Source organism: Cannabis sativa, chromosome 1 (assembly GCF_029168945.1).
Source record: "Cannabis sativa cultivar Pink pepper isolate KNU-18-1 chromosome 1, ASM2916894v1, whole genome shotgun sequence".
Lineage (NCBI taxonomy): Eukaryota > Viridiplantae > Streptophyta > Magnoliopsida > Rosales > Cannabaceae > Cannabis > Cannabis sativa.
In genome coordinates this window covers 20,052,323-20,078,730 of record NC_083601.1, presented here as the reverse complement: position 1 = coordinate 20,078,730, position 26,408 = coordinate 20,052,323, and positions in this window count along the sequence as shown.

Genomic DNA, 26,408 nt, shown 5'->3' with positions numbered 1-26,408 from the left:
ACCCCCACTCCGGGTTCTTGGGTGGCTGGGAAAACCCTTCTTAGGACCATATCCCCAATAGCGAATTTTCTGTTTTTAACCTTAGAGTTAAAATACTTGGTCACCTTCTTTTGATAAGCAGCCATTCGTATTTGAGACTCATCCCGGAGTTCCTCGACTTGATCCAAAGCTTCTTGGAGCTGTGCCTAATTAGTGGCAGGATCGTAAGTCGTCCTCCTGTGGGATGGGAATAGTGTTTCTACCGGGACCATTGCTCCACAACCGTACGCCATTGAGAAGGGCGAGTGGCCGGTTGTGGTTCTGGGGGTCGTCCGGTAGGCCCATAATACCCTTGGCAATTCTTCAGGCCAGCAGCTTCTTTTTCAAGGTGACCTTTAGGATTTTATTGACCGCTTCCGCCTGGCCGTTTGTTTGAGGCCTGGCTACCGCGCAGAAGCTTTTCACTACTCCGTGTTGGTTGCAGAAGTCAGTAAATTCCTCGCAATCAAATTGCTTTCCATTGTCTAAGACTATTTTGTGAGGCAAGCCATATCGACACACTATGTTTTTGATAACAAAGTCCAATGCCTTCTTTCAGTTATTGTCTTCATAGGCTCAGCCTCTGTCCATTTGGTGAAGTAGTCTACTGCTACTATTGCATACTTTACCCCTGCTTTCCCTGTAGGTAAAGACCCGATGAGATCTATTCCCCAGACCGCGAAGGGCCAGGGACTGGTCATCAGGGTGATCTCGTTTGGAGGAGCTCTCGGTATGTTCGCGTACCTTTGGCACGAGTCACACTTTTGGACATAGTCTATACAATCCTTTTTCATTGTTGGCCAGAAGTACCCTTGCCTCAATATTTTCTTTGAGAGGCTGGGTCCTCCCGTATGATCTCCACAAAACCCTTCATGGACCTCTAGCATAATTTGTCTAGCTTCAGGGTCCGATACACACCTTAAATAAGGCATGCTGAGTCCTCTCCGGTAGAGAATTTGGTCCATCATTACATAACGATGAGCCTGATACTGAATCTTTCAAGACAGTGCCCTTTCTTGGGGCAACTCACTTGTGGTTATCTATTTTATGATGGGGACCATCCAGCTGGGTTCTTGCCCAACCGTTAGTGTGGTCTCTTTTATTTTGATGCTCGGCTCTGCCAAGCGTTCCACTGGTACTACCCCTAGCTCTTCGATTTCGCTGTCCGAGGCTAACTTAGCCAGACAGTCCGCGTGAGCATTCTTTTCTCGGGGGATTCTTTCTATTTTATAGTCCGCGAACTCGTGGAGCAGTTCTCGGACTATTGTTACGTACGCGGCCATCCGCTCGCCGCGAGTTTGGTATTCTCCAGAAACCTGGTTTACGACCAGTTGAGAGTCACTGTAGACTTCTACTCTTTTGGCTCCTACAGCTTTTGCCAATTTCAGCCCTGCTATCAGGGCTTCATATTCGGCTTCATTGTTTGAAGCTGTGAAGTCAAATCGGAGTGCCGCCTGGAGCCGCAGTCCAGTTGGTGATATCATAGCCACTCCTGCTCCGGAACCGTTCTCATTAGAAGCTCCGTCTACAAATACCCTCCAGGTGGGGATTGGTGGTACCGGCGTATTAGCTGTTGCCTCGGCTTCATTGCATTCGGTAATGAAGTCTGCCAAGGCTTGGCCTTTTACGGAAATCTGGGGGACGTAGTGTAAGTCGAATTGACTTAGCTCCATTGCCCACTTGAGGAGTCTTCCGGATGCTTCAGGCTTCTGGAGAACCTGCCGGAGCGGATGATTGGTTAAGATTCTGATCGAATGGGCTTGGAAGTATGGCCTCAGCTTCCTTGATGCCATCAGGAGGCAGAACACTAATTTCTCAATGACCGGGTACCTTGTCTCGGCCCCTATCATGCGCTTACTGACATAGTACACGGGGTGCTGAATTTTTTCTTCCTCTCGGACCAGGGCAGCGCTGACCGCGTGCTCGGAGACGGCCAAGTAAAGGAACAAGTCTTCTCCAAGGACGGGTTTCGATAGGATAGGAGGTTTGGCCATGTGGTCTTTTAACCTCTTGAATGCCTCCTCGCATTCATCTGACCATTCAAACTTTTGGCATTTCTTTAGTACGTTGAAGAAGGGTATGCACTTGTCCGTGGATCGCGAGATAAAGCGGCTCAGTGCGGCTACCTTTCCGGTCAAGCTCTGCACGTCTTTATGCTTCTTGGGGGATGGCATGTCCAGGAGAGCTTGGATTTTCTCCGGGTTTGCTTCGATCCCCCTTTGGCTGACTATGAAGCCCAGGAATTTTTTTGACTTGACCCCAAAGGTGCACTTTTTTGGGTTGAGCTTCATACCGTATCTCCTGACGACTTCGAAACATTCTTCTAAGTCGCTTGCATGGCTGTTGCATGCTTTGGATTTGACGAGCATGTCGTCCACATATACCTCCATGTTTCGTCCCAGGAGGCTTTTAAACATCCGGTTAACCATTCTTTGATAGGTTGCTCCGGCGTTTTTCAGTCCGAAAGGCATGACTAGGTAGCAGTATACCCCCTTATCGGTCCTGAAGCTAGTGCACTCCTGGTCTGCCGTATGCATTTTTATTTGGTTGTACCCAGCATAGGCATCCATGAGAGACAGCAGTTTAAATCCGGACGTGGCGTCTACCATCTGGTCGATCCTAGGTAGCGGGAAGTAGTCCTTTGGACAGGCTTTGTTTAGATCTGTGAAATCTATACAAACTCGCCAAGTCCCGTTCGGCTTGGGCACCAGGACCGGATTGGCCAGCCATTCCGGATAGTATACGTCGCGGATCATGCCGCTGGACAAAAGTTTGTCCACCTCTTTCTCTAAGGCCTCGGCTTTTACCGAGTCGAGCGGGCGTCTCTTTTGCTGTACAGGGGGCATGTCCGGGTTGACATTGAGTACATGTGTGATGACATGAGGGCTTATGCCGGTCATGTCTTCTTGGCGCCATGCAAAGATGTCGATGGTGCCCTTCAGTGTTTTTATTATTTTGTTCTTTTCCTCCGGATCCAGGCTCTTCCCTATCCGGAGTACTTTGGTGGAGTCGTCGTCGCACACTGGTATTTCTTCGACGTCCTCCATTGGTTCCACGACCCTTTCGGATCCTATGCGAGGATCCAACTCATCCTCTTCAGCCTTCTCTATCTCAGGAGACTCCCGGACCATGAGTACAAGTAGGTGGGTGGCAACATTGTAACATTGTCTGGCTTCTCCTTAATTTCCCCTCACAGTTCCGACTCCGGCTTCCTGGGTAGGGAATTTTAGGCACAAGTGTTGGATTGAAGTAATTGCACCAAAGTCCACTAGGGCCGGCCGGCCAAGGATCGCGTTGTAGGGCTCGGACGCCTACTACCACGAAGGTGCAATATTTAAATGTGCTCTGGGGGGTATCCGGGCACAGGGTAACCGGGAGCCTTACTTTTCCCATTGGGATAAGCGTCGTCCCATTAAACCCCGTGAGCTGTGACCCACTAGGCGAGAGGTCCCGGTCGGTCAACCCTATCGCAGTGAAGGCTTCTTTGAAGAGCAAGTTCACGGAACTCCCATTGTCAATTAAGACCCTAGCCACCACTTTATTTGCGATGGGGGTCTCTATGACCAGTGGGTCGTGGTGAGGAAAACGCACCGTCTTGGCGTCTTCTTCCGTGAACGTGATGGGTTGGTCCATTAGCCGAGGCCTTTGAGCTGGGAGTTGAGTAACTTCCCATACCTCATGGTGCTTCGCGGCCTCGGCGTATCGTTTTCGCTCCTTGCGAGTGTTTCCTCCGATATGGGGACCTCCGGAGATCATGGCTACCCGCCCATTAGGCCGGGGCGGTAGCCCGGGAATATGCTGGGCGTCACCTGCGGGAGCAGCTGGAGCCAATACTCCTGCTGTACCCCCTGGTGTTCCCGGAGGCATACCCCCGGCCGCCTGCCCTGGATTAAGGTGGGGCAACCTATTTTTGATCCACTCATAGAGGTGGCCCAAACGGATTAGATTTTCAATCTCGTCTTTGAGATTCTTACACTCATTGGTGCTGTGACCAATGTCGTTGTGGTACTCGCATCTTTTACTCGGATCTCTCCGGGAGCTGTCTTTGTACAATGGCTGTGGTCTCCGGTAGTGCGTATTTTGCCTAGTGGCAAAGTATACACGTTCCTGGGAGTCCGAAAGCTCCGTGTACTGAGTATATTGGGGTGTGTACCCCTTCTTCTGGCGCTTCTCTCCCGTTCGGGTGCTGCCTTTGGAGGACCTTTTGCTCCTCGACCCCTGGGTAGGGCCTGTTAAGCTAGCAGTCGGGGCAGCCTGTGAAGGAGCTTGTCCATTCACTCCGGACGGGTTGCCATAATGGGAAGATGCTGGCGCCAAAGCTTGGCCCTGGCTGTACCCGGGGGTAGCAGAGAACTGTATGCCACTCACTTGTGGAGTTGCGGCCGGGGCAGTACCCGAGGGCGACACTCCTGGCATGTATCCTGCTATCCCGGTGGGATAATAGCCTCCATAAGCCACGATCTGGGCTTCTTCGAGGTTAATATATTTTTGGACTCTTTTCTGGAAGTCCTGGAGGCTAGCAGCACCTTCTTGCTGCAACTCATTCCAGAAGGGAGTCCCAGTGCGGATTCCTGCTTGGAGAAGTGCAAGCTGTTGTCCGTCATCGACCTTCTTGGTCTTCGAGGCTTCCTCTTCGAACCTCTTGATGTAATTCTTCAAGGTCTCGGTGGGCAGTTGCTTGATATTGGTCAAGGCACTAACCTCCAAGTTAACCTTTCTGGCGGCGACAAACTGTCTCCGGAAGTTGGTTTGGAGTTTGTTCCAACAGCCCACGGATCCTGGTTCCAGCTTTTTGAACCATTCCTCCGCTGATCCGCTCAGAGTGAGGGGGAAGCAAAGGCATTTGGCATCATTGCTGACCCGCATGACTGTCATGACACGGTTGAACCGTGACAGGTGGTCACTGGGATCGGAGTTCCCGGTATATGCCGCCATTTCGGGCATCTTGAAATTTTTAGGGAGCTCCGCCTCCAAGATGTGCTTGGCACATGGCTCCCGATCCTCGCTGTCCGAGTCGGAGTCGTCTCCCTTCTGCCTCCGGGAGACTCGAGCAATGTCTTTTCGAAGTATGGCAAGTTCCGCCATAATCCCTTCGTTTAACGTACCCGAGGAAACCACGGGCCTGTATCTTTTTTGGTCAAGGTGACCCCGGAGGTCACCTTGATTCCCATTGATTTGATTTCTCAGATCAATGGGAGGACATCTCTGTCCTCTTCTTCCTCTACCCATTGGTTCCTGGTGCACAGAAACGCTTTTTCGGTCCCCTCGATCCTGAGGGCCAAGACTCCCTTTTTGGGGCTTGCCCCTCTGCAGACCTTTCCCTTTAGGGAAATCCGAGCGGACCCTTCGCGGATCCTGCACCTTTTTCTTTCGCCCAGGGGTAGAAGTAGGGTTTTTTGTTTGATTTTCCTCAGCAGGGTACCTTATAGGGCTAGGTTCCCTAGATTTTTGCTGCTGGGAATTAGGCGAGGACGTCGCTGGCTCTCTGTTGAGCCCAGCGGTCATTGCCTTGGGGTGCACGTGAATACCAGCTGCCTCCATGGCTTTCTGCATGGCTAGCATCACTTCCTGCATTTTTTGGTTTTGCGCTTTCTGAGCTTCGATCTCGGCTTCATGATCGATAGCTTTTTGTCTGAGGAGCACCAGCTCTGAGTAACTTCCTTCGTCATAGGCATACTCGTCGAGGTTCCCCTCGTAGTCCTCGTCGGGGACTATTTCTTCTTCCTTAGACTCCTCTGCGGCTCTTGAGGCCACATCTTCCTCATTTGGATCTTGAGCATCTTCCAGAGGGCGAGGAAGACGTGTACTTCTCGTCTCTACCATTCTTGTGAAGTCAAATGCTTGTTATGTAGCAGCTTTCCTCAGCTCTCAATGAAAGCACCAAAATGTTGACCGAGATTTTTGGCAACTATTAAAATATGATTATAGTAGTGAGTTGTAAGAAAGCGAGATGAGGATTTTTACGTGGTTGGGGCGTTAATGAGCCTTAGTCCACGAGTCTTTGTTATTAATGGATGTATTTAATACAGATTCCACATTTGAGGGAATGTTATCCTCATAAATACAGAGAATGTTCTTGGTGAGTATTTTCTCTTCTTGCTCATATGCAGCCCAAGATTCTCGACCCCATTAAATGAGCTTTGAGGGGGTATTTATAGTGTTTTGGTGGGGTGATCCCTAGAATTGTTCTTACAAACGTATCTGTAAGTATCCATAAAGTTGGGTATTCCCAATGAATATACCATGGGTGATGCATGGTCAAATCCCTAGGTGCTGTAGGGTTTTTATGAGGAATGTCCTTTTTGCCTTGTGATTGACGTGACTCTTCGCAGAGTAGCCGTCGCTAGACTTAAATGATCATTACTGTGGCGCTGCTGTTTGGGGGTTGTGCCGTCAGACTTTATTGCGTGTTACAGTCCCAACACGCTTCCTCCCATGCGGCATTAAATGCGACTTGATTGCTCAGGAGAGGCCTGACACATCCCGGAGAGGCTTTATGCTATGCGAGCTTCCGGGAGTACCTTGTACTCCGGGTGCCTCCTCCAGGACCTATGCCCAGGGTGCTTCCTTGTGGCGTACAAAGACTTATCAAATATTTACAAGTTATCTGATCCACGTGTCCCTATTCGACTGGTCCACGTATTTTGGGCAAATTCGGGGGCAACAATCACGATTTCCATAAACCTCGTTGATTAGCAACGAGCTGCACAGTACGTTTAAAAATCACGTAATAGCCTATGCTAGTTAGGGTGTTACAGTTTCAGACAAAAATCTTGTCTGAGCGCGTTCTGTCTGAGCGATGCCCCTCATCCGCGCGCGTAGGTAGTTGCACCACCCTGATATTTTTCCGATTTTAAAAAATTTATAACTACTTCAAATAAAATCGAAATTGAGTTCTGTAAAGAAGTAAATTGTTTAATTTTTTCCAAACTATCCAATAAAAATAATTCCAGAAATAGATTTTCAATTATTTTTCACGAAAATTCACAAACATCAATCAATCATCATATAACACATAGATCAGCATGAAACCATCCAAATCACATACAAATCGTTTTATGTCCAAATTTCTTGCAAGAAAATCAATTACTAAGGCTCTGAGGCCAGTTGTTGGAATTTATTTTACCAGGATCTTAGATCTACTCACAAGTATGTTGTTTAACACCCTAAATATGAATTTTCTAAAACGATAATTAAACACATATAAAGTTAAGAAAACCTTACATTGGTTGCAGCGGAATAATGTCTCCTTCCACTCAGATCTCTAACCCTTGTATCCTTTCTATCGCAGAGTATTATTAAGATCTGAGCCCGAATGTCCTTCTCTTTGTGTGTGATCCTTCACAGTCTTCCAATCTATGATTGAGGTACCACTTGCTGTGTGTGGGCACTACTCTATCACTAAAGGGTTCGAAATTGGGAAGAGGAAAAGAGAGAGAGAGATAGGGTCGGCTATAGAGAGAGAAAGTGGAAGGCTCAGTTTTTCTGAAAAAGGCAATCTTAAGAAAGCTTGTTGAAAACTTGTTATTTGACTGAGCCATCACTTTCTATTTATAGGCAACTACTAGGTTTAGATTAGCAATTATTTGGCATTAAAATAATGAAAATATTAATTGGAAAATCTCACCCAAGTGGCCGGCCATAGGTGTTAAGGGGCCTTACTTGGATTTTGCAGTTTTCACAATTTTTATTTCTATTTTCTCAAAAACGCCAATTTTCCAATTCTAACTATTTAAATGTCAAAACTAATTATTTAATAACTAAAATAGATTATTAAATAATATTTTCATTTAATATAATTATTAATTAGACATATAGAGTCTCTTAATTAATAAATAAACCTAGAATCTCTTTTCTTTACAATTTCACCCCTGCTTAGTGAAAATTCATAAATTAGACATAGTCTAACTTTAGAATTATAATTGATTAATTACAAATCAATTATTGAGTCTTACAAGCAGTATGGTCTCAACTAGAATGGGGACCATGGATCTATATGCTGAGCTTCCAATAAGTGAACCGAATTTACTAAGTAAATCCCTACTTATTAATTCCTTGTTGAATCCACTCTTAGAACTTAGAATTGCACTCTCAGACTTATATAGAGCATTCTATATGTTTCACGATATAGATATGCTATCTCATTTAACCATTGTTATAATTTAATGTGATAACAAAATCTCTATATAGATAATTTACATCGAGATGGGATAATTTTACCGTTTTGACCCCTCAATGTATTTGGCCCCTTAAAACACTTAGCTACCTGTAAATGATGTTTTAGTGATCTAAGAATTAGTCACTGAAACAAGAGCTCATCCATTTACTTCTATTTAACTAAGATCGAAGGGAATCATCACTTGACTTCTATACACCAGTAAAAGCTATAGATTCCATATTTATGTTCAGCGCTCCCACTCAATCATACTATCATGTTCCCAAAATATACGTATCACCCTGACTCAAAAGTAGGCTTAACTAATAAATCAAAGAACACGAATAACACTCCTCAGTTGAGCCTAAGCATATCAGGATTTAGATTCTTTTAATCTAAGATCAACTATTGATATTGACTTGGAAAGATACAACGGTAAGTTTATAATATCTTAACTAAGTTCAATATCAGTCCAGTCCAATGTATACTCCATACATTCGAAACTAGTATACTTTACAAATGTCCTGGAAAGAACATAACACTTACTCCAAGTGTAAGTACACATCATCGCTGATTATCACATCAGTGCAAATCCAAAACACTGATGGAATAGGGACTTAGTCTTTTGAATCATATAATCACAATCACATTCCACTGTGTTGACAATACTGTAATTGTGAATAAATATATGTTCTGGACTTAACAGATTTTGTGCATATATTAAAACATATTAAACCATAAGCATGCAAAAATTCATGCAAACATAAATCACTTCAAATGTCTTATATTGATAACTAATCAGATTGTAAAGGGTTTTATTTAGGGCACAAAACCCAACAGTCTCCACAAACTATCTAAAAGTGATCTCTAATTGCGAAGTTGCTAAACATGCTTGGGAAAAGCTGAAAATCAAGAATGAGGGGACTGATGCTGTTAAAAAGGCTCGACTTCGATCTTTAGCAAAATTGTTTGAGAATTTGGCAATGCAAGAAGATGAATCCACCTCTGAATTTCATGCTAAGCTGTGTGACATTTCTAATGAATGCGCTTGGAAAGATTTACTCAAACAAGAAACTGGTGAGAAAGGTTCTTGGAGTTCTTCCGAAGAGATTTATGTCCAAAGTGACATCTATCAAAGAAAGCCGGGATGAAATCTGGATGAGTTGATTGGGTTGCTTCAAATTATGAGTTAACTCTTGAGAGATGGGAAAAAGGAAAGAAAATTAAGAGTTCTGAGATGGAGAAAATCGAAATGGTAGTTGCTTTTATTCAAAGGAAGAGAACTCTAAAGAGGTTGATCTTTCTGATAAATTTACTGGTTTGAAACAAAGTCATCGTGCCTGGTTCGGTAAATTAAGTCAGGCTGTTAAGAAATTTTTAGTTTGTTAGAAAGTAAGTTAGACCATTCTGTGCTCTATTAAAGATTTACTAATGGTATCATCTTGTTAGTTTTCTATGTGGATGACATCGCTATTAATGAAAATTATACTAAAGCCATCTCATCACTCAAATCTTTCATTCATACCTAGTTTCACAAGAAGAACTTAGGGGTGCTCAAGTGTTTTTTCGGGAGTAGAAGTCACCCAGAGTAAATAAGGCAATTATTCTATCTTAGAGGAAATATATACTTGACTTGTTAACTGAGACAAGAAAATTGAGAGAAAAACCTTGTAGTACTCTAATGAATCCAGATGTGCATCTTAAAATTGATGGGGAAACATTTAAAGATTCGAAGAAATATTGTAGATTGGTTAGAAAGTTGAAATTATCTAACTGTAACTCGTCCAGACATTGCATCAGTTAGTGTTGTTAGTCAATTTATGTCATCTCCAAAAATTCATCATTGGGCAGCATTATAACAAGTTTTGTGTTACTTGAAAGGACCACCAGGACGGGGTATTGTTTACAAGGATCATGGACACATCTAGATTGAGTATTTCTCTGATGCACATTGGGTAGGTTCCAAGGTAGATAGAAGATCCACTTGAGGCTATTGTGTCTTTGTTGGGGGCAATCTAATCTATTGGAAGCGTAAGAAGCAAAATATTATGTCTAGATCCAGTCTAGAATAAGAATATAGAGCTATGGCACAATCTGTGTGTGAGATAGTGTGGATTTATCAGCTTTTGACTGAAGTCAGGTTTAAGACTTCAGTTCCAGCAAAATTGTAGTGTGATAATCGAGTTTTCCTTCGTATTGCCTCAAATTTTGTGTTCTATGAGCAAACTAAGCATATTGAGATTGATTTTCATTTTGATCGTGAGAAAATTCAATAAAGTCTGATCTCCACAAGATATGTGAAGACTAGAAAATAATTAGGGGTTATTTTTAGAAAGGCTTTGAATAGAGTGCGAGTTGATTATCTTTGTAACAAACTGGACCTAATTAACATTTATACTCTAGCTTGAGGGAAAGTGTTAGAATATATATTAGTTTTATATTAATTGTAAAAATTACAAACAATTGTAATTACTTAATTTCTTATTTCTTTCCTAGTTTTCTTTTTAGTTTCTCCAATTTTGTATATAAATACTTGTTATTCTATTAAATAATATACATTTCATTCACCATTTTCTACAATTATTAGAGTAAACACATGTATCATTTGCTCTCTTCGTAAAACCAATTATTTGCATAACTCATCAAAAACTTAGGTTCCATTGTCTAGGAGTCTATCATTATCATATAGGGATATTTTATGTACGAACTAATCAAACCATTTTCACTATTTCTATAAAAGATGTATGAACTCATCAAACCATGATTAGATAGCATGTTGTATTGACTACTTCACCCCAAAACTTTCTTTCTAAACCAGCCCCCTTAAGCATACATCTTCCCCTCTCTAGAATTGTTCTATTCATCCTCTCATTTAGGTCATTTTATTAGGTCTTCTAGTACTGTGAGATGTCTTCAATGCCCTTTTGCTTATAGAATTTCTTGAATTAATTTTAGCAAAATTTGAGGCCATTATCTTTCTTTAGCTTTTTAATCATTTTCCACGTTCGGTTTTCAACAAGCTTTTTCCAATTGACAAAAGTATTGAAAACTTCATCTTTTATTTTGAGCAAGAAAACTCAAACCTTTCTTGAGTAATCGTCAATAATACTAAGAAAGTAACTTGCGTCTCTAGGCCGGTGTTGGCACCTTAAGGTCTCCATAAATCTAAATGAATATAGCCAAGTGGCTTTTCACTAGTGCGTACCCTAGTTCTAAACTTAAGTCTGCAACTCTTATTATAGACACAGTCTTCACACAATCTGAACTTTCCATTTAGTTTTCCTCTTAAAATTCCTTGCCTCTCCAACTAAGTCCCCTTTCACTAACATGATAAGTCTCAAATGCCATAGTCTAGTCTCATCTGTGTTTCACTAGTTGAAACAATGTTAACTACACCAACAACTGTGCCATTTCGGAATTCTCCTCTCTTCACCACCAAAGAACCCTTTGCAACTTTCAACGAATTCTCATTAATGTTGATGGTGAATATCTTTTCTGCATCTTGTCCAATTGAGAATAGATTTCTCTTGAGATCCGACACAAATCTCACATTTAGAACAATTCTTTGAACTCCTCATGTAGCTTCAAAACTACTGAACCAATTCCTTGGATAACACATGCTTTGTTAAGCACGATTCCTCGCGTCTTTTTTTCAAGATTGCAAAACAAATCGAATTCTTGCTAGATGTAACTAGAACATTTGCATATTCATCTCTTTCTAAGACGACTTAGGCGTCTTCTTTCGCACTGTTCTTCCCTTGCTTTAACTAGGCTTTCAAAGCTCGACATTTATCTCTGAAATATTCTTCTTTCTTGCAAAAGTAACACTTCTTTCCAGTTGCACCTTTGGATTTTGATCTTGATCTTTGATTCCCTTCGTTGTTGTTCTTGAGCCCCTTGTATTATATATTAATATATGTTTACATATATTATAGATCTTCTTCTTGCAAACATACTCTTTCTCCTTCATCTTTTACGTTCTCATCTGTTCTCTTCTGAATCTTCTTTGAATACAATGTTACCTACACCTCAGACATCGTCAATGTCTCCTTGCCATAGAGCATTGTATCGACAAAATGTGCATACATCTTTGGTAGCAAATTTAACAAAATTATTTATTGATCTTCTTCATCTAACATGACTCCAATGTTGTTTAAATCAAACATAGTTTTGTTAAAGTCGTTGAGATGTTTTTTTAAATCCTTGTTGTCATTCATCCTCAAAAGTGTACAGTTTCTTCTTGAGATAGAGTTTATTTGCTAGTGATATTTTCTTGTTGATCGCTGCAAGTTTGTTCCGTAATCCGAGTGCATTTTCTTCATTTAAGAATTCTTTAAGGACCTCATCTTCCAAACTCAGTAAGATTGCACTATGTTTCTTCGTCTCAACATCCTTCAGTTTCTTCTTGTCATCACCAATCTCCTTAATAGCTTATTCATCAATGGCTTCTGCAATACCATGATGGAACTAGAATGACTTTCATCTTAATCCTCCATAATACGAAATTATTTGCTCCAGTAAAACTAATCGACTTCAAATTTGACAACAATCATTTTCTTGATCCTAAAACTTAGTTCTTGATAACTCAACCCCACTTGGGCTTTGATGCCATTTTTTGTGATCTGATCTGAAATCACCAATCAAAAATAGGGAAACAAAAACAAAACCAAAAGAAAAAATAAAAATAAAAATTGCAAGCTATATAGAATAATAAAATTTAGCAGAAATATTGAAAACTAATACACTTTTTATTGATTGAACGAAGTATAAACTGTGTAAACTAATAGCAAGAATATTTATAAGGTTTCTTGGAACATCAAACAAAAGATAGATAGATTATAACTAAGGGATTGGTCTGAAATGAGAAATACATTAGTTATTTATAGCAATATAACAAACTAAAGCTAACAGACAATTAACTTTAGATTCCCAGAGTTGTAACAGCTAACTAACCAGATGCAACTACAACAAGTATCTCAGACCACTTCACTACAAAATAATGTACGAATTTCATTCATGTTGCAATTTATCATGAATGAATATTTTGTAGTCCAAAGAGTCATAAATGTTTCTCTAAATTTCAGCGGTTATGGAAAGTCAATTGATGGCTGTGTTTTAATATTAGTTGGTTTAGTGTTCATGAGGTGAGTTTGTTGTGGAAAAACTTGACACGTGCTTCGCTAATTTGGATCGAGTGGATGATTGTGCATTATTTTAGATTGGTGTTGTTTATATCATACTCCTTTGATTACTGATGACAATGACCATAAGAAAAAGGAAAAATCTAACACCAATTCTATTTTGAAGAAGCTTCGTGCTAGTTTGAGAATCTAATACTATATTGGGGAGAAGAGAGAGAGAGATTAGAGTATGGGACATTGCAAGGAAAGTTTGGTACCACTATACTAAATACTATACCTCCAATTCTTACTAATATCATTATACATGTGCATGCCTCTATGATTTATGTGCCAAAGACTTATAATTCTTCATATGAAAAAGAAAATCAGTATACTAAGATTGTAAATTATCGTGTCAACAATCAATTTGATTTTTCCCGGTCATATGATAACAATCACACATTTTGACATTAACGATAATGTACTATGCATTTCTATCAAATCTTTAGGGTGAATCGCAACTTCACAATTCAAAGACTTTAACTACTTCAGGCTAAAAAAAAATTGAAATCAAGACCAACTAAAAGTCATCTAAATCAAACATAAAATCCAGAATATATGTTAAAAGAAAAAAAAAAACCTTAACTATATTACTATTTTATTTAAACGTTTTACTCTGAAAAATGACTGACTCAATATACGAAGTAACAAAAAGTAGCTGTCCGCCGAACTGTTTAAGCCTTTTTTCTTGTCACCCATTATTGTTGCATGTGTATGGCCTTATTTTTTGGAAAGCTTTATTTATTTATCCGAGTAGTTCTATAAATGGCATTGTCAAATGAGTCCTAGAAAATGCGTGTGTTAATAGACTTCTTTTTAATCAAAAAAAGAAAAAGAAGGACTTCTACTAATGGTTAATTTCTTAAATTTCACCAAAACTAGTTTCAAGTGGATGGGCCAAGAATATTTCTTAATTTCTTTGTCTTTGTCTTTCTTTCCCATGGGCCAAAAATAGTTCTATTGACATTATGATGTGTGTTCTTATCTTTTCTTGGTAATATACTATACACATCAAATGCCCCACATGCTTGTTAAAATTAGGTTCATATGATTTACGTCACGCACAAATTTTAAATCATCAAAGGCTCACTTTGCATTTCAATGCCCGATTTCATACACACCTCAATTGCTCTTGGACCCAAAAAAATAAAAATAAATCCAATTAAATTGGAAGTATATCAGATTTGGGTGTAAATAATTAATTTAAAAGGACAATGGAAAAATATTATGAGTGAATGTACAACAAGTGAGTAGGCCAAACAAATAGAAAGAGAGGTGGAAGAGGCATGGGTATGGAAATAGCTGTCTCCATTATTTTTCTCATGCGTGTGGCACACGTGCCTAAAACTATATACTGAAAGCAATAAAATAAAAAATATATTTAATGAAATAGAAGCATGGTGATGGTGGTGAGTAAATCAAATCAAATCCATAACCAAAAACATCCAAATTAAGTTGTCACAGTATTACAAAGAAAAAAATATGTATATAAATAAACATATTTAAAAAGACAAGAGTATGATATCTCACAACAATTCAATATAATGTGTCGAATTCAAAAAGTTTTGTTTTTATACCGTTTTTATTATTTGTAAAGAGACATATGCCTTCATTCTCAATGTGATCAAATAATTGAATTTGTGTGGTTGTGCTATTTGTGTGGACCTATGTATATGTATTTGCTTTTAATCTAGATCTATTTTATCTTTTAGATTTTTCTATTTTTAATATAATTATGTCTAAGGGATCGCCAATACTAAATATGTCATTATAGACCGACCATTACATAAAAGTTACATTAAAATCATATTTTTTGTTATATTATCTTTCAATAAAATATAATATTGCTTTTTATTATTATTTATTATATAAAAAAGAAAATCATCATATATACTATAATACACAACATATATGTTATGGGCATGCCCTAACACTATGTTTATACGAAGAAGAGATGGTTGAGGGAAAACATAAGAGTACAATTGCTAAAAACATATGAATGGTCACAAAATTAGTGTTTGGAGAAGTGAGAGCAAATTTCCCCAAGTTGTGAGTGTCATAATGTTGAGTGCGGCTGACATGGTTGAAAATGATGGTCTTGAAAGAGTTCAGCAACTATAAAGTTTTCTATACCACATTTTAATTTTTTAGCAAAGTGCATGAATAAGTTTCTCCACTTACCTATTCATTTGCCAGAAAGTTGAATAAATTAATAAATATAGGATCACAAAAGTTATAAAGGAATGTTACTTTGAATTAACCTCTTATTATAACTTCTTAATTAATTTTTTGCGCCTAAAAACATATATTGATTTTTTTTTCATAACGGTGTTCGTTATAATTACAACATCATAGTTGTACATTGCGAATAGTTTATAGTGTCGAAAATAGGTTTGAAGTTTTTTGAACACGAGTGATAAACTGAAATATCAGGAACTCTGTTTTAATACTGTAAACTATTTTAAAATTTTTAAAAATTTACAGGGATGATACTAATTATAAAGAATACCGCTATGAAAAAATATTCCAACATGTGATTTCAAGCATGTAGATTAACTAAGAAATTATAACAAAATTTTATAATTAACACTCCTCTTAAAATACTACACCTGTGCTCATCAAACAAAAGAGCAAATTAATGAGGTGGCAACCATTTATTGGTCCAAAAACAACCTAAGGGTGGAGTCATTTTTAGAGAAGAAATTTCAATAAATATACTTAAAACTTTATCCCATATCTAAAAAAATATTTCTCAAAATAATTTAATACAAATATATCCTTATTTTATTTTAACATACCCATTCTATCCTTTTCAATTAAAAAAACAGCTTTCTCTCTCTATCGCTCATTCTCTCTCTTTAGATCTGGAGAGAACCCCCCTCCCCCGAAGCCCTAAGTTCCCTTCTTGTCATCGTCGCCACCACCGGAAGCCCCTCCCCCCACCAAATTCCTAAGTTCTTCCAGCGCCACCTCTTCTTTGTCCATATATCGAAGCTCCAAAACCTTGGAAAGCACAAATGCCTCGTGGTTCTTCCGTGTCCTCACAATGGATGACCCACCGAACCAAAGCCTTGAAGGTTGAGAACCACCAATCCTTGTCCATCGTCACCACCACTGAGAAGATGAACCAGAGAACGACGATATGGATCAATTTTTTTTTATTATTTTTACAACTATTAGTTTCTCGATAATAACTGTAAAAACATCGAAAAACTATCGAAAAAATTGTCATGAAAACAAAATCCTATCGATAACTTGGATAAGTTAAAAGCCAACTTCGTTTAATTATCTTCTATCGGAAACCTGTCGAAAACCTTTCAAAAAACCATTGAAAATTTTAGTTGAAAAAAAATATTGAAAAATCATCGAGAATGATATATTGAGAAACTGTCAATAAACTATCGTGAAACTATCAAAATATGTCATCCCTAACTTTTGAAAAGTACATCTAAGAATACCATCGAGAATCTATCGAAAAAATAGCTAAATGGAAAAAAGATGCAGAAAACCAAATCTACTTAGTTCATAGATAAAAAAACACACAAATTCTACCAAAAACATACAACTATGATGCAAACAAACCATATGCTGAAAAAAATACAATACCATTCATGATTTTTTTTTGCAAAAAATATTTATCCATTAATTATGAAGGTTCAGTACCAACTTAGACAATGAGGTGGAGGTGAGATGCTAGCTGTCTTGCGATCTCGGACGTGCGACGACAAGAGGGATTGGAACGGCTGGCTAAGGTGATGGTGTTCTTTTAATTTGGTTGAGGATAGGAGAGAAAGAGACTAAGAGATAATGAATATGGTGTTTTAGTTTTAGATATTAAAGCTTTATTATTTAATTTTTGTGGGATATCTCTTTCTCATGTTAGTTGCAATTTTAACGTTGCAGCTCATGAATTGGCTAAGCATGCCTTTAGGATAGATGATGAGCTTTTTTAGATAGAAGAAATCATTGTTCTATTGATGTAATTCTTTTTCTGATCAATAAAGTGATCATGACGAAAATAAAAAGTATACTTTGGTATAAAATTATTGAGGGGATTTATTAGTTATTAGGTAAAGTTTCAAAAAAAATGTTAAAGGGACATTTTAAGGTGTGAAGTACTATAAAATGTGGCATATTATTATTAGTGTAAATTAATATTAAGTCTTAAATATTTTAATGTCTAATTAGTAATTTTTCCCCCCGAACTTTGACATATACCAAATCATGGCCCCTGAAATTTTTTGGCCGTTAAAAATTCCCCCTCAACTATTGAGATTGTTAAATTTAAGGATTTTTGTCTAATTTCATTCAATTTTACTGTTTTAAGTACTAAATCATGCTCCACAGACTTTAATATCTACCAAATTATACCCCTCAAACTTTTATATGTATTAAATCATGCCCTTGAACTTTCATCCATGTTAGAATTTTTTTACTAAAATTAGATAAAAGTTCTTAAATTTAACAATCTTAATAGTTCAGTAGAAATTTTTAACGGCCAAAAAAGTTCAGGAGCATAATTTTGTACATGTCAAAGTTCGGGAAAAAAAATTGCTAATTATGCCTATTTTAATTTAATAAATAATATAAAGAATCACTTAATACTTAGAATACTTCACATCACTATGATGTTAGGTACCTTATAGTTCTCAATAATAATACTCAAAATTTTAAGTATGATAAATGAAATTTTTAGAGAATCAGATATGATAGAGAAAAAATCTCTTTATATAATTATATTCGTTCTCTATATAATTGATCACAATTAAGCTAGAAATATTTTGTTTGTATCCAACATTAGTACACTCCATGATGACCTAATTTAACGAACTACTACTTTACCTTATATATTATCAACTTACTTATTATATACTTTAAAAATTAGCTATGTGCATTGCACAGGAATCATGAGGAACAAAACCATGAACTGATGCAGTGAAACATAATATTATATGTGTATATATATACTGTATATAAAAAAATTCAATGAACACTACACCTAGCTATTTTAATTTCTATATTATAAATGTATAAATTATAAAACTGTTGTTGATACGATATATCACTATCAGAAAGCTTTCTTTTGCCCTTTCCAGTTGAAAAAATAGGTTTTATTTTGGCCAACAAATATGTACATATACTTTATTTATTCAAAAAAAAAAAAAAGATTCTTTTTCCCAAACAATTTCACGTTGGTGCTGGTTCTCCAATAGCAATGTTTATTAAAGTAATCACTCAATAATAAATAAAATATAGATAAAGCTGGTGTGATTAATGGGAACTGAAGAACTTGCCGTCGAATTGTCTCCCATTAGGAAAACCAATAGTGGATATTACAGATAATCATTGAAATCATTGGGAATTTAAATACTGATTTTCTTATGTTAATATTAATTTAAACTACTAATAACACAGCTGTGTATATCGTGCACGGATGCGTACGATTTTTTTCTTTTTAAAAAAAGAGCAAATAATATATGAAATTTTTTTTGTTTATAATAAGCAGAGAAAAATTTGAGTCTGAATTTCTGAAGAAGAAGAGGAGAAAAAAATGCCAAACTGATTCTGTTAATGTCAACCATATTATACTTAATTTTAAACAAAAACATACTATAATTATTTTGGCACATGGCATGATTTTGATTTGCAGATCCTTTGTATATGTATTTATATTAACAAGTCTAGCTATTGGATGAATCTCTACATACTATATCAATGTTTCCGAGGATACCATATAACGTTATATTTGAATATATATATATATATATATATACTAAGTGATTGTTACCTACCAAACCCACATAATGTTACATTTCAAAAAAAAAAAAACCCACATAATGTTAGTTTTATTTAATATTTTAGTTTTTTATTTTAATTAATAATTAAAATAATATAATTATTTGAACGATTTGTTTTATAAAAATAAAATATGTATCAGTATATTTAGTAAGTAAAACATAGTTGTGTTATAATAATGTATGTTATTAATAGTAAAATGTACATTTATTAGAAATTTTTACATGAAAAATCTATTTTGCACAATTTATTACTTAAATACCTCTACACGCCTATGTCTATATTTTTACTTACAAAGTTGGTTTTATTACACAAATACCACTTAGTCATCATTCCATCCATCATGAATCAAATCCTACTCTCTTCCCTCTCTTTTTTCATTTTCTATCAATCAATCCATCATTTCACTCTCTTTTTTTCTTCTTTTCTTTTTATTTTTAATTTTATTTCAGTTTTTAATTTTTTATTTTTAATTTTATTTCAGTTTTTAATTTTTAATTTTTAATTTTATTTTCAGTTTTTAATTTTTAATTTTTTTTCCATAATAATTCTTCTTTTCTTTTTATTTTTAATTTTATATCAATTTTTAATTTTTTATTTTTAATTTTATTTCATTTTAATTTTTTATTTTTAATTTTATTTTCAGTTTTTAATTTTTTATTTTTTTTTCCATAACAATTCGTCTTGTGTTTGTCTTTTTAATTTTTAATTGTAAAACTAGTTTCTTATATATTGTTGCTTAGGTCTAGGATTGACTTCTATCAATCAATCCATCATTTCACTCTCTTTTTTTCTTCTTTTCTTTTTATTTTTAATTTTATTTCAGTTTTTAATTTTTAATATTTAATTTTATTTCAGTTTTTAATTTTAAATTTTTTTACATAACAATTCTTCTTTTATTTTTATTTTTAATTTTTAATTGTAAAGCTAGTTTTTTATATATTCTTACGAAGAAACGGACCTTGATAACATATTGAGCGACTGTGTAGAGAATAAAGCCAGAAAGAGTATAGAAATCATTGTGCTTCTTATGTATGTTTGCTCAACAAATAATGCAGAGATTTCATTGTCAACGTTTCTGGGAAAAAAGCTAATGTTGGTGCTGATGTTCGAACCGAGGTTTGTTTTCGGTTTCTTTTTGGTTTTCTCCCATATTTGAAATTTTACACCTTCTGTATGTATTTTTTTAATATGTTTTTTATCTAGTTGTTTCCTGTCCATTTTTATATCATTAATGGGTAACAATGAGATTTGTCATGGATGTTGATGTTCAAAGAGTTTTTCCTGTATTTTAGTTTGTATACAGTTGTTTTGTAGTTTTATTATAGTTTGGCTACTTGCATATGTTATTTCACTATAAAATTAATATGCAACTATTTGCACAAAACTTACTATGTATAACTACTATTTTTTAGTCCCCATCAAATTAAATTCTTGCATAATATATAAACTATCATAAAACGATAATGCAACTATAAGGCAACTATTTGCACTTGCATACAGTTGTTTTGTCGTTTTATTATAGTTTTGCTACTTGCATATGTTATTTCACTATAAAATTAATATGCAACTATTTGCACAAAACTTACTATGTATAACTACTATTTCTTAGTCCCCATCAAATTAAATTCTTGCATAATATATAAACTATCATAAAACGATAATGCAACTATAAGGCAACCAAAACAAAAAAATAAATCAAAATGTAACTGTATATAACGTAGATGTATTATTCATGAGGTTTTTTTAAAAAAGTTCACATCATACATTGTTTTGAATTTGGTGGGAGGTCCAGATCTGTTTGTTACAGATCTACATTTCATGAATCTGGATTTCGATATTAGGGGGAGTTGTTTTGATCGAATAAAACAGAAAACAAATGTGTAATTTCAGTTTCTTCACAGTTTTTCTGATTTTTTTTTCTTCATTTTCAGTTTAGATCATTGCAGGTATTTTTTTCCAGTTGATTTTGCCAGAATTAATAGTTGTATTTTTCTCGTTTTGGTTTCATTTTGGTTGTTTTGCGGTTTTGAAACGAGCGCGTATTTTCATCTTCATGGTTCGCTTCCGTACAAACTCGAAGGCTTAGTGCATGTGGTATTTTTGTAAATATTTGTATGTGGACTGTATAAATGTTTAATGGGCCGGCCCAAAGTATTTTTGTAATTTTTTTTCCTTTTTTGTATTTTTTTGTTTTTTTCCCTTAATCTTTGAATTGAAAAAAGTTCTATTATCTCATTTCATATTTAATAATAGCTACACAACTATATATTTATAGACTTTCACATTCTTTGCAAATTACTAATAAGCACCAATAATATTTTCATATTCTAATATTTTTCAACCTTCTCCTCTTGGTGGCAAAATTAAAAATAAAACTAAAAATAAGCACAAACATGTAAGGTAAATACTAATTACAGCCCATTTCATCTTCTTTTTATTTTTTTAAGCCCAAGCCCAAAAATCTCTAAGCCAACAATCAATCTTCTTCTTCCCCGATAGCAATGAGTTGCCCCTCTGTAATTATTTATATTATTTTTTAAAAAAATTAAATTCTCTTACATATACAGTCTCACATATATATATTTATATATACATTTTATCTTTTCTAGGTAATTACAGAAGGGGCAACTCATATACAGTCTCACATTTATATTATCTTTTCTAGATATTTTATTTATATTTTTCTTTTTTAAAAAATAAATAAAAAAAAATTATTAATATTCTCCCAAGATAGGTTTGTTAGAGAGATATGTGGGTAAGATGATTTTTTTAATTTAAAAAGAGATTATTAATATTAAAAGATTGTTTAATTTTTTGGGTTTAATTATTGGGTTTATTTGTTAACGGGAGATCAAACCTAATCGTTAAATTTAACAGAATATTCTTTTATTTTTAAGTATATTCTGTTAAACCAAGAAATGTCGTTAGATAGACACTTTTAATATATAAAGATATATCATTATTATTTATTAATCTTGGTTGGGACACCGAAAATATAAGAATATAATGGACATTAAAATTAAAATATATAAAAAAAAATTGATAAAAAAATTATTAAATTTTAGACAAATACCATTTTGTACTCTGTTTTACAAAAGTTACTAATTTCACCTTCTGTTTTGTTAAATGACAAAATAGACCCTGTATTTTTTAAAATTGTACAAATAGGACCTTCAACTGATTTTTTGTCAAAATAAAACTTAATAGTAATCTGATCTAGAGATGTTATGACAAAACTGGTTACATTTTCTGTATCTGCTAATGTTAGAAATTTTCTAAAAGTTGATTATATTAAAAAAAAAAATTGTAAAACTAAGCTCAGGGTCCTATTTTTATACTATTTTGGAAAATATAAGTTTTATTTTGTCATTTAACAAAACAGAAAGTCCAATTGATAACTTTTACAAAACACGTGGTTCAAAATGGTATTTACCCTTAAATTTTTTGTCATCTTGTATTAGAATGGTCGTTTTCCTTCCATTTAAATATTGAATAGTCATTTCACCAAAACACTACAAGAAAAATGACTTTATGCTAATGTCCTCAGTATTATTTTGCCGGTGAGCTTTTATGTCGGTAATAATTCGTTGGCATAAGGTGTTTTGCCGACGAACCACCTTAACTCGTCGGCAAAACTATTTATCCCAATGAATTAATTGGTCGGCATAAAATCCTCACCAGCAATGATTTATCAGTTGAGGGGTCTGTGATGAAGTTTTGCCAGCAAAATATTGCGTCGGTTAAACTTTTGCGCCAATTCGCGCCTAATTTTTATTTACCAGCAAAGTTTTCCCGGCACAATATTTTGCCAGCAAAATTTCGTCAATAAAAAATAATTTTAATTTTGACGGTGAGATATAGTTTATTATCAAAATAATTTTTTAAAAATATATAAATAAATAAATATAATCTGAAATATATCATAAAATTAAAATTTATATTATAATTATAAAATTATATAAATTGTTTAAAACTAAGTAAAAGTATCGTTAGTTTATTATAATTAATATTATTTATACTGCAAATTAAAAAATAAAACTACAAGTTTACAACATTGTCGTCATCGTTGTCATCATCGTCATCATCGGGGGCAGTCTGACCCAACGCCAGGAGGCCGAAATGGTGGAATCAGATGTATTGGGTGTTGAATCTTGGAACAGCACCGGGCAGATGCATCATTTGTTGTTGAAACACACTCATGTGGGTTTCTCAGAGGAACCTGCCTTGGGAGTTTCCCTATTTACACCCATCCTAAGTCTCGACAACTGGCTCATCCCTCTCAAGTGGCGTGAGCACTTACCTAGCACCTGTGTCATAACAGACATGTCTGCGAAAAATTGGGTGGGGTCAACATTGTACTATGGGTAAACATTGGTTGGCCTTGGTTGAGCTTCACGAATCTTAACTATTTTGGCCTACAAAAATTTTGAACAAACTGTTAGGGCTGAATAGAAATTAAAATATACGACGAGTTTATTAAAGATAGAAAATTACTTACATGCAGTTGTTGTGTATGTTAATCGCACCATTTGTTGTCCTTGTAGCGAAACTTTGCAAAAGTATCCACAATACTAGAAAGTTCACCCATTTTGGGATCAGCCTATTTTTATACAATATAAAAAATTAAAAATATATTATTAAAAAAATATATGAATTTTTAGACAAATATGTTGACAACATCATACCCCACTCACGATGTGGCTGACTATGGTCTTAGACCTCCATCCACTTTGATTCTTCATCTATCCTCAGTTTTTCACATTTTGTTTGACTCTTGCCTGTAATTTAAAGTAAATTTAATGTTAGCAAAATGAGCAAAAAATTATAAGTTAATGGATATTCAGTTACAACTTTTATTTTATACCTGTTGTTTTAGGTCTTTCTAGTATCCGATAACCTCTGCCCACACTTCTCGTATGACCACATCTGTACGTGACCTCCTAGTTGCTTCTACCTCTCCGTATTTCTCAATATTCTCCTTTCATACTTTTTCCGTGTCCACTCTCCAGTCATGTAGCCCTTTTGACATTGATTTAAGAACATAATCACGAACATAGGATTGTCAATTGAGAATTCAAACTTGGTCTAAAAAAACATTAAAGTCATATATATATATATATTTGTATAATAGTATTATTTGATCTATTACAATAAAAATTTGAATGTTACCGCTATTATATCCCGATAGTCTGAATGGTTGTTTCTCAACGTCCTCAAACTTAAACTTGTTCAAAGGAATAGTATTTCGAACAAGAAACTTGATATAATTATTAAACTCATTGCCATAGTCGTCTATTATGACCCCAATCCCTTTATGAAATCTAAATTTTAATTTCTGTCTCGCAGGCTGCTTGGCTAGTTCTTGTTTAATATTTTTCCCTTTGTAGTTTCTCCTAACTCTATTTTTCTTATTGTTGCTTGCACCCACATCAACCATTCTATACATACAAGCTACAAATAATTAATTAATAAACCTATTAACAAAAGAAACATGTATTTGATGTAATTAGTTGTGGGTTTAAATATTATAATACTTTAAAGTCTACAAGTCATCATCATCATTAACAGTTACATTATTTTATTATCACTATCACTAGTGTCTTCATCATCATTATATACAATGAAATCATATAAACCTTAACGGTGAGGCTACTTAAGGTCCTTACTAGTCACTTCAATTGGGTCGACATCATCACGGACATATTCGACATCGTCTAGTTGTAAAAGTTGAATGACTAACTAGATTCTCGAAGAGTTTTTTTCTTGGTCTCATCATCATCCTCATTTGGAAAATCCCAGACATTGCAGGGGTTGTAAACATTAGCAAGCTTCCAATCAACTCCATTCTTCAAGTCGAAAATGTTATATATTAAATTTGCTTAGGATGCAAGTATGAATGCTTCATTTTGGTACCATTGATAAGTGAGGCAGACACTAGTGAAAAGATCATCACTTTTTGTCATGTTACCGTTTGTGTCCCACCACTTCCACCGAAAAATAATAACACTACAATCCTCAAGTAAGTGAACTTATAGACTTGTTTGAGTACACCATAAAAATTTATACCACCTTATCTAGGCACCAAAATACCACTATTTTAGGTGTTACGATTGTCATCCCGATACTCAACTAGAAATTTAACATCGTTAACAATACATCCAAGATAACAATAGCATGCTGGATTGGAGGGATTTGCGATAGCGTACAACTCATATGATACCATGGCCTAACTGGTATATAATACTCCCTCTCCGGAGTTGCTTTATTATCCTTCAATGCCTCCTAGTGCTAGGAATTGGTTTTTTGTGCCATACAGTCTATCTGACAAGATTTAACCGTCATTAGGCAGGGAAGGGTCTGTCCTCGCATACAAGGAACCTGGTTGGACTTTCTGTCTACCTTCCTATAGACCCTGCCTGACCTATCGATGAGCCTTCCTTGTAGAGGATCTCTTATCAGATCCTGACCTCTTCCGGCAGTTCTCTCATTGAACCGCCTTATCAGGTCACTAGCTTCCCTATTACGGTGATTTAGTTTCGCATGATGGGCTCGAAGGATGCCCTCTTAGTCTTCCATCTACCTTAAAAATTTGCATATGTGCTGGTCGTAAGCATCACAACCAGCAACACATGATTCTTCTTGTCCTATCTAAATGACCTGGCCTACAACTTCTCTAAGCCTGGCCAGCTCAATGTCATCCCCCAAGTCCAAGCGAGGTTTACCAATTGTTGGGTCACCAATTCCATGACCTGTTTTGCATAGCATCGTGGAACAGCCTCAGTTGAGTTTTATGGAGGTTGTTCCATGTTGATATGCTCTTCCGTAACAGATCATATGGATTGTCCTTGTTGGGTTTTATGCCGTAAATAAAACTCATTACAATCTGATTAGTTATCACTTTAGAAGTGAATTATGATTACATGTATGTTACATGTTTATGGTTTAATATATATACTTGATATATGCACAAAATCAGTTAAATCCAGAACATATAGTTATTCACAATTACAGTATCGTCAATACAGTGGAATGTGATTGTGATTATATGATTCAAAAGATTTGGTCCCTGTTCATCAGTGTTTTGGATTTACACTGATGTGATAATCAGCGATGAAGTATACTTACACTTGGAGTAAGTGTTATGTTCTTTCCAGAACATTGGCAAAGTATACTGGTTTCGAATGTATGGAGTATGCATTGGACTGGACTGATATTAAACTTGGTTAAAGATATTGTAAACTTACCGTTGTATCTTT